Consider the following 9,725-nt stretch of genomic DNA (forward strand, 5'->3'; position numbering starts at 1 on the left):
ATCTTGTAGCAATACATCCCCCACGACGTAATAAAAGGCTGTTTTCTCAGCATCTTCTTCATCCATCCAGATCTGATGATACCCAGCAAAACAATCAACAAATGACTGCAGTTCATGCTTGGCGCAGTTGTCAATCAGGATGTGTATATTTGGCAAGGGGAAGTCGTCCTTTGGATTGGCCCGGTTGAGATCCTGGTAGTCGACACAGACTCTAACCTTCCCGTCTTTCTTCGGCACCGGCACGATGTTGGCTAACCACGTTGGATACTCCACTACCCTGAGAACCTTAGCTTTGACCTGCTTAGTGACCTCTTCCTTGATTTTCAAACTCATATCTGGCTTGAATTTTCTGAGCTTCTGTTTCACTGGCGGACAGGCTGGATCAGTCGGCAGTTTGTGAGCCACAATAGATGTACTCAGACCAGTCATGTCGTCGTACGACCAGGCAAATATGTCCTCATACTCTTTTAGAAACCCTGTATACTCTTGCTTCTCTGATGGTGACAAATGAACACTGATGCGAGTTTCTTTGACATTTTCTGCATCTCCCAAGTTAACAATCTCAGTTTCATCCAGGTTGGACTTGGGTCTATTCTTGAAATTCTCAACTTCTTTAATGATTTCCTCTGGTATATCATCTTCCTCTGAATCTATGTCCGTTTGTTGCGTTGTCTCGTTGCGTGTAACAGTCATTGGTTCATCAAGATAAGTAATAGTAATGTTGTATAAGTAAAGTAATGAGAGAAAATAATAAGAGTAAGATTTATAAGAAAATTGAAATGCTTTGATAAATTCCATAAATGTTTTGAACATTGGAGCTCTTTCTTGCAAAAAATAAAAATGCGAAAGGAAAGTAAACTAGTAAAATAAAATAGTGCATGGTGCTTGTTCAGCCTTGCTACCCCGAGGCACGCCGGGCTCTGGTGGTTCGGACAGTCCAGTTGTTGAGGCGTGCTCCTCTGCTTACAGCCTGTATGGAAGGGCCTTCCTCCCCCTCCTCCTCGAGAATGACACAGCAATCCATATCATCGTCTTCTAGGAACAAATTCCTCATTGCTGCTAGGGCTTCTTCTTCTTCTAACCCATAGATGACCTCGGCCGGTTGGAAGGTCTGCTCCAAACGGGGTATCGGCTGCTCCAATGGATAGTAGGGACCGCGCCAGGGTGGCGACCATTCATTGAATTCTTTCCAGGTGTACTCATATCCCAGACCAAAGGTGGTACCATGTTTCTTCAGTTTGATAGGCTTAGCGATTCCTTGGAGATTCTTGCCAAGTCCCTTGCCAGGTTCATACCCGCTCCAGTTCAATATGCTTTCAATTTTGTTATCCCACCACTTATCCTTATCGACGGCGTTGACTCGTTCGATGTGGTGGTAAGTTTCTCCGCCTATCTTTCTTCTTCCTCCGATTGCTGGGATGGTCTGGCGACTGTATATGGGATTGCTACCGTCGCCGTGAATGATCACCTCTTGGTGATTCCACTAAAACTTCACTGCCTGATGTAGTGTTGATGCCACGGCCCCAGCGGCATGAATCCATGGTCGTCCCAATAATAGATTATAAGACGCCGGCACGTCTATCACTTGAAAGTTAACATCAAACCAAGTAGGCCCCATTTGCAAACATAAGCTAATCTCCCCAATGGTAGACCTTTGAGAACCGTCGAAAGCTTTAACGTTGATGGCCCCGTCCTTGATTTCATGCAACCCCTTTCCCAATGTCCTGAGTGTTACCAATGGATAGATGTTGAGACTGGACCCCCCATCGACCAAGATCCTGGTGATAAAATAATCTTCACACTGCACGGTGATGTGCAATGCCTTGTTGTGACTCAATCCCTCCAGTGGCAGCTCATCTTCGTGAAAAGTGATCTTGTGGCTTTCCAATACCTGGCCTACCATGTTAGCCATCTCTCCACCGATGATGTTGCTTGGTACATATGCCTCACTCAGCACTCTTAACAGGGCATTCTTGTGTGCATCAGAACCCTGTAGTAAAGCAAGGATAGAAATCTGTGCCGGTGTTTTGTTTAGCTGATCAATGACTGAGTATTCCTTCGCTTGTATCTTTATCCAGAGATCATCGAGCCCAGTTTCAGTGATGGTTTGTCGACCAGAGGTCTGCTTACTTGACTCAGCCAAGTGTTCTGGGGGTGTAAACCCTGCCGGTCCTTGTCATACCTTGTGCTGCAACTGCTTCCCCAAACTTGGCTCTCCCTTTCCTTCTTGCCTCGGTTGTGTAGTCCCATGGTATGGCTTTTGTGTGGAATGGTGTCACGGCTGTCATTGCTACCCGGATGTGCACCCTTGCTTTGGAAGGTAATACAGCAACTTCAAATAGCTCAAGCACCTTTGGGGACCCAAACTCGACTTCAATTGGCGTTGGCGCCTTTGCAGAGGCTGGTGTTTCAAACTCAAGTGGTATGGACATGTTCACCTCGTCATCTCCAGAAGGCTGAATCTGGACTACAATCGGATTAAGGGTGACTGTTGGTTTCTTTGGATCGTCGCCTTCCGTGATCAAACCGATTGACCCTTTGGGATCTCAATCATCCTCTATTTCAATCATGTGAACACCTCCACCCTTGTGGTCTGGTAGAGGGTTATTGCGGACATTCGGAGCAGGCTCCTTTGCCACAATAATCTTGTTGTCAATCAAAGCCTGGATCTTATCCTTCAGGGAGCGGCATTCATCAATGGTATGCCCCTTCATGCCAGAATGGTATGCACATGTTTTATTTGGGTTGACCCATTGGGAAGGGTTTTCAGGGGTTATAGCAGGGATAGGGGTGATATAACCAGCAGCTTTGAGTCTTTCATACAGCTGGTCGATTGGTTCAACAATGGCAGTATACTGTTTGGGAGGTCTGCGATCGAAATTTGGTCGGGGTCTAGGAAAGTTTTGGCGAGGGGGAGGTGATTGATAGTGGGCTTGGTAGACGTGTGCGGGTTGGGAATATATGGGTGAAGCGGGTTGGTATGTAGGAGGTGGAGGTGACTGATAAGTAGGCGGGGGAGTTTGGTAGGAAGGCGAGGGTGCTTGGTAACTTGGAGTGGGCTGATATGTAAGTGGAGGCATGGGATAAGTTTGGTATTTGACAGGTGATTTGGTTCTCTGTGCAACCATCACTGCGCCTACGTCCCTTTTCTTGGACGTACCACCAGACTGTAGAGCCTTATTGGTGGCTTGCAAGGCTTCAAAGTTCGTAACCATACCACTCTTGATACCCTCCTCGATCCTTTCTCCTAACTTGATGATGTCAGAAAATTTATGGTTCTCGATCAGCATCAGTCTTTCATAGTATTGCGGATCCTGAGCCCGGACGAAAAACTTGTTCATTTGTTCTTCCCCTAAAGCAGGTCGAACCTTTGCAGCCTCTGATCTCCAACGAGTGGCATACTCGCGGAATGTTTCTGTGGGTTTCTTCTTTAAATTTTGAATGTAAAACACATCTGGTGCATTTTCCATATTGAACCTGAATCTGTCCATGAAGTCGGACGCCATACTTACCCAGTTTGACCACTTCTTCGGGTCTTGGCTAATGTACCAAGACAGAGCATCTCCTTTCAGGCTCCTCATGAAAAGCTTCATGCGGATCTTCTCGTCTTTTCCCACTCCGACCAGCTTGTCGCAGTATGTTCTCAAGTGAACCCTGGGATCCCCTGTACCATCAAACATTTCGAACTTGGGAGGTTTGTACCCCTCGGGCAGTTCGACATCGGGCTGTATGCATAGATCTTCATAGTTTAGCCCCTCGAGTCCCTTACTTCCTTCAACGCCTTGAATTCTGGTGGTCAACTTCTTAAGCTCTTCGGCCAGATTTTTGATGAGCAAGTCCTTATCATCGGACTCAGGTGTGATTGAGATGGGCCTGGTGGAGTGTGGCACGGTCTCCACATAGATGGGGGTGTTGTGTTGGGTGTGGCAGTGGTCATTTGTGGAGTTCAAAGGTTCCAGGACGGGCAGTAGAGCATTGTTGGGAGTGTGGCAAGTATTGCAGTGGTGGTGAGGAGCGGGTTGCTTTGGGATATTTTGTGGAGGTATGGAGTTCTGAGTATTTGGGAAGGTAACTTCTGGAGTGGTGAGGGAAAATGACAGACTTGCCAAATTCCGGACTTGATCAAGCTCTTCTTGGAATCTCGGTAGTTTTTGTTCTATCTGAGAGGCATTTTCCTTGGGGACCATAGCACCACGAGTGACCTCTACCCGTTCAGCTGAGTTGTTTGAATCTTCCATTCTTCTTTTGCTTTTGTGCCTGACAGGACTGGGAGGAGGAGTAGGTGGAGGGCCCCTGGATCTTGTGAAATATGCTGATGTTGCCAGAGTTCATGAACTAACCTTTAGGGACGGGAATAAACAAAAGCAAAAATAAAAAGGTAACAAGTCAGTAAGGATTATAAGAAAAAGATGTTGCGATATTTAAACAAATAGTGCAGGAATGTAAATCGTGTCCTAATTTGGGAGCCTCGTTGTGCCCGAGGTAGGCCTAGCGACAAGTTGATTTGGAGAACTTATAATGTTAAATGCCTCCTTTTATTGATAAAAATAAGACGAATCCCTAAACGACACTAAAATAGCAGAAGATAAAAATGTTACTAATGGCCATTGGCCTTGTTACATTTAATCAAAAGACAAGGAATCCTAACTACTTGGTCCTAGAAGGACCTTCCCAGACTCAACATCTTTAGCTCCATCGAACAGCTTCACCAGCTCGCGAAGTCCTAGCAGTAAGTAGGCTCTGGCCAGGTGTCCACCTTCATTTCCCTCAGCATTCTGGCAGTCTTCGATCCTCTTGATGAACTTCCTTTCCAGTTCCACCAAACCCCGCTCCAAGTACCCCAGTCGCTTGCTGGCGCTGACAGCCATCTTTCCACTCTTCAATCAGCTTTTGGTTGGCTTCTTGAATTTCACGGTGCTAACTTTCGCATTCCCGAATCCTCTTGCGTAGTTGGTTGTACTTAACCTGTGCTTCAGCCTTCTCATCGATGATCCTATGACCTCGAACAAACCCGGGTTGACCCAAACCATTATGATTATCCTCCAGCCAGCTTGGATAGTATGGAGTATAACCAGCATGGTACCTGTCTGGCTCAATATTGTCCCATCCCATGACGATTTTGCAGTGCCACATGTGTTGGGCTTGGCACTTGTAAGGGCTGTCATCAGCTTGGAAATCAGCCCGAAAGTGACTCATCTTGTCGACCCTTGGTATAACCTGCTTCCTACCGGCCTGTCTCATGATTCGGAGAGGGACATAAGGATAAGTTCCTCTCAAACCGATAAGTATCAAAAATGGTGCATCCCTGGATTGGGCAATAAATTCTTCAGTAGGAAACCATTCGAACATCCATTGTACTTGATTCTCTTTCAGATTTTCAAACAGTTCTACCCATCCTTTGGCATCTTCCGGCTGAGCAAACATGTTGGGCATGTAGTTCATCCTTCTCGGTTGATGGAAGGCTATATGATCGTCCCAGGCCCTACAATGGATTTCCTTCGGTACTCACCCTTTTGGAGGTGCTCCATGAGCCAGAGTTGGAGCAGCAAGTTGCAACCCTCCAAGTGTTTTGCTCCTTGTTGGCATTTCTCCAAGGCTCGGTATATCTCGGCAATAATCATGGGCATTATGCTAAATGGTTGCCCGCCAATTCCTTCCATTAAGGTCTTGGTGACCATGGCTAGTCGGGTATGGATCCTCGCTTTCTTCATAGGAAATACTATTATCCCCAAGAAACAGAACATGAAGACAAAGACCCTTCTATGGATATGCCCCAATGATGTGAGGGCGAACTCATCAGGATAAGTACGGTAAGATTTTCCGTGACCGTACCTTTCGTACAAGTAGTCAAAGGGAATGTATGACTCCTTCAAACATGTCAAGTCTGGATTCTTCTTTAGACCCATCATTTTGAGAAAACCTCTACCCTTGCGGTTTTCTGGCATTAACAAACCCGGAGTTTCCCACTGTATACCAGCCAGTCCTCCTATTTCCTCTAGCAGGGGTGTCATCTCAATGTCTCCAAAGCGGAACACAGACCTATCACAATCCCAGAATAGAGTGGCAGCTTCTATGATTTTGTTGTTGGGTTGAATTTCCAGGAGAGAAGGTAGATTTGCTAGATATTTTCGGACTAGAGCTTGATCACTGGAATGAAGATCTTCCCACCAGCTTAAAAATTTCGGGTGGATGTTGGTGACCATGCGAATCTAGGGACCTCGTGCCTCATTTCTGCAAGACAAAAGTGTTAGGCCCTTACCCCCACCAGACTCGACTATTAAATACCAATAATTGGCATAACAAGCATTTAGTTCTCCAAATAAATGCACAAAACGTGGTAGCGTCGGTTTGGGTTTTGGGAAAACCCGGTGGACTTTGGACAAGGCTATCTTAAAGAGTCATTATGCGGACAACATAACTGACTTGGCTAGGTTTGACAATGATGCATGCACAATTAAACAGAGTAGGGTTTCTATGGGGTATTAGACTGGTACCCTTGAGCGGACAACTCAAGAGGGAAAGGCACGGAACCGTCGACTACACCGTTGATCGACTGGTTTTACTGCAAATATGCCTTTTCCGGATTTAGGGGGTGATAATATCGGAAGGGCGCAACCACTCATTATAAACGTTGTTATGGTATTTTGTTTGGCACGAGTGGAATATGATGTTGAATATGCAGTTACAATAATCAAACAAGTTGTCACGTATTTGCACGTTCATAAAGTAATGATTACAACAGTTTCTCATAATTTATAACAGTATTAAAGGAACGCGATAAAAGAGCTTTAAGAGAAATAAAGGAAAGAAATAAAGAGCCAAGTCAGTTTCGAAGTAGAAGAGGGAAATAAATACTTAAAGGCATTAAACAAATAAAGACATATAAGGAAGAATAAAATCACAAATAGCATGAAATGGTAAAAGCCTTAAAGGAATCCCCGGCAGAGTCGCCATGCTGTCGATACCCCCTTTTTCTCGCGAAATCGGGTTTATGACATTTGGGCGGACAACTCGTTTCTTTTTGGGAATTGGGTTCGGATTGAAGAGTCGCCACCTAATGATTAAGTGCATTAGGACACTAAGAAGAACTTTGATTTAGAAAATCATAGATTGGGTAAGGGCTTGAAATTATCCCGAGGGGAAGGAGCTAGGCACCCCTCGGGATCCACTAGTGTGGTTCCCGGTCATACTATAATTGTGACTTTAAGTGCAAACAACAAATAGACAGATAAGAGTTACAAATATGAGGGGGTTTTCACATAATTGTTGTGAATGATTACAGTTAAACAAAGTTGGAGAAGTTGAAATTCGAGGGAAGAAGCAGTTTTAGAGATTTTGAATAAACGAGTAAAAAAGGGGAAATTTTCACATAGTTGTTACAAATTAAAAGTAATTAAAAGCTGAAGTCTAAGAAAAGCGGTTGAAATTCTGAAATAAAGTAAACAAATAAGGGAGGGGTTCTAGGTTTATACATAATATGGATCACCCCACACAACACCCGGTAACCATTTATACACGTGGTGTTATCGCGTGGTCATATATCCATATCTACCCTTTCCCACCCCGTTAAGGTATTAAACACCGAATGGTCTCGTTTTACTCATTGCATGCTATTACCCGTCCCCAAATCCTATCAGCCCCGAAGGCATTTGGGACTACTAGTCCTAAAGGGAAGGGAGATTTGGCTTTTGTGGTTTAAAAGGATAAAATTCTAAGGGCGACAATCAAAACACGTAGACAGATATGGGGAAACACATAACAATTAAAAGGCTCAAACAGGCCTCCTCAACTTAAAGACATATTGTTTAGCATGTCTTGCACATACTGGTTATGGTCTTAATTAAACTTAAAGGAAACGTGAGGCAGACTGATTTATTACATATTTCAGATAAGAAACCCGAATCAGACCTGCCTGCTGGTTGGAATTTAACGAAGTCTGATTCCATTAACTAATTCACCTTATGGCTTGCCTAGGTGAAACCTATAGGCATCATATCTAACAATGCAGGAGTGTACTAATTTTTAAAGAAGAAGACTTGTTGGTTACGGAAGCATAAGTTCTGTGGATATTAAGATATGCTATTTAGTGATTTTAGACTTATAGGCAAAATAGACGATTCAGACTTAGTTGATAGCTCCTGTAGGCATGCTTTCTAGATGCTAAATGATTTTAAAGCGTATACAGTCGAAATAAAAGTGCAGAAGTCCTATAGGCATGGTGTCTAGAATGCTGTTTGTTATTCAAACCTATAAATACGTTTGCCTAGTGATAGATGCATATGCAGAATTCAGGAAGTCCTATAGCCATGTTATCTATGTGATATGCAGAAATGCAGAAACCTACAAACATGGTTTCTATATGAAATGCAGAAAGCTATAGACATGGTTCTTATAAAATGCAGAAGTGTAGAAACTTATAGGCATTGTTTCTATATGAAAATGCAGAACCTATAAACAGGATTTCTATATGAAATGCAGAACTGAAAGCAGGACATGATTGCAGAAGTATATTAAGTTCCTATGAACATGATATCTACCCCTTTTGCATGCATGATTTACCCTCCCCTTTTCACTAAAATCCCCATTAGTTATTACAAGATTATTACAGTCCATAATTGAATAAGAAAAAAAAGAATTAAAATTACATCAGAAAAACTAGAAAAATTCCAACCAAGGAGAGCCTGATTCAGTCTTCTGTCTAAAGCATGAAGTAAACCAACCCCAAAGATCAGATTTTCAAAGCCTTTCTCTTATTTGGGATGTATCAGAGTTCCCTAAGAGTCTCAAGTGGACTCCAGGCAGTGCTTACACCCAAATACATTGCAGAATTGAATTAAATTGCAGTGTGGAAGGGCCAGCCCTCAAATGTCCAAGTTCAGAGGGAACTCAAGGTCCCAAAGCAAGGCTCATAGGAGGGGGGCAGAACTTAGAAGCTAGGAGAGAGTGTGAGTGCAATAGAGGGGATTCTGGGGAAAGCCAAGACAGGCTGGTGGTCATACCCAGCAATTGGAGGTGCTGGCACACCCCGACCAGCCTGTTTAGACACATTGTTTGGGAGTTAGGATCCCTTAAAGGATCTAGTCCAGACATGAGCAGCAATTTGGATGTTGCCATGTTCTGAACTTTAACTCAAACACATAGAGGGGAATAGGGGTATAGGGATTCACAGCAGAAACAAATGCAAAGAGGACAGCATACATATTTAACACTGAGCATAGACAGCAAAGTAGACAGGATTGTAGAAGCTGTAAAATAAACACATTGGGATGAGGCTGAAAACTAAATTAGAACATACCAGTTTCAGGGAAACAAGATAAAGAAAGCAGTAGTCTTGTAAAGCTAAATTGCAAGTAAATAGTCAGGATGCTATGATTAGAAAACTATGCTACTTGAGTGGTGTAAAAGTATTAAATTGAAAAGTTGTGTAATTGAAAGTATCTGAAAAGTGTCGAATTCAAGGTGTGTGAAAGTATGGAATTAAGAGTTGTTTGATCGTGTTCTCTCTCTCTCCTTTGTGTTAAAGAAGGCCATGTATTTATAGTGTAGAAAGCAAGCAGAAATAGGTAAGAAAATAGTTTGGAAATCAATTTCACAAGGTTTCCCTTTAATTAAGGGATTCTGATTTCAAGCGGGTAAAAATAATTAAGGAAAGGAATTAAATAAACACTTTGTGTAAAGCATGCAATTGAGGGAAAATACATAACGGTTATTTAAGGATAGGATTT

Source organism: Nicotiana attenuata, chromosome 3, assembly GCF_001879085.1.
Source record: "Nicotiana attenuata strain UT chromosome 3, NIATTr2, whole genome shotgun sequence".
Classification (NCBI taxonomy): domain Eukaryota; kingdom Viridiplantae; phylum Streptophyta; class Magnoliopsida; order Solanales; family Solanaceae; genus Nicotiana; species Nicotiana attenuata.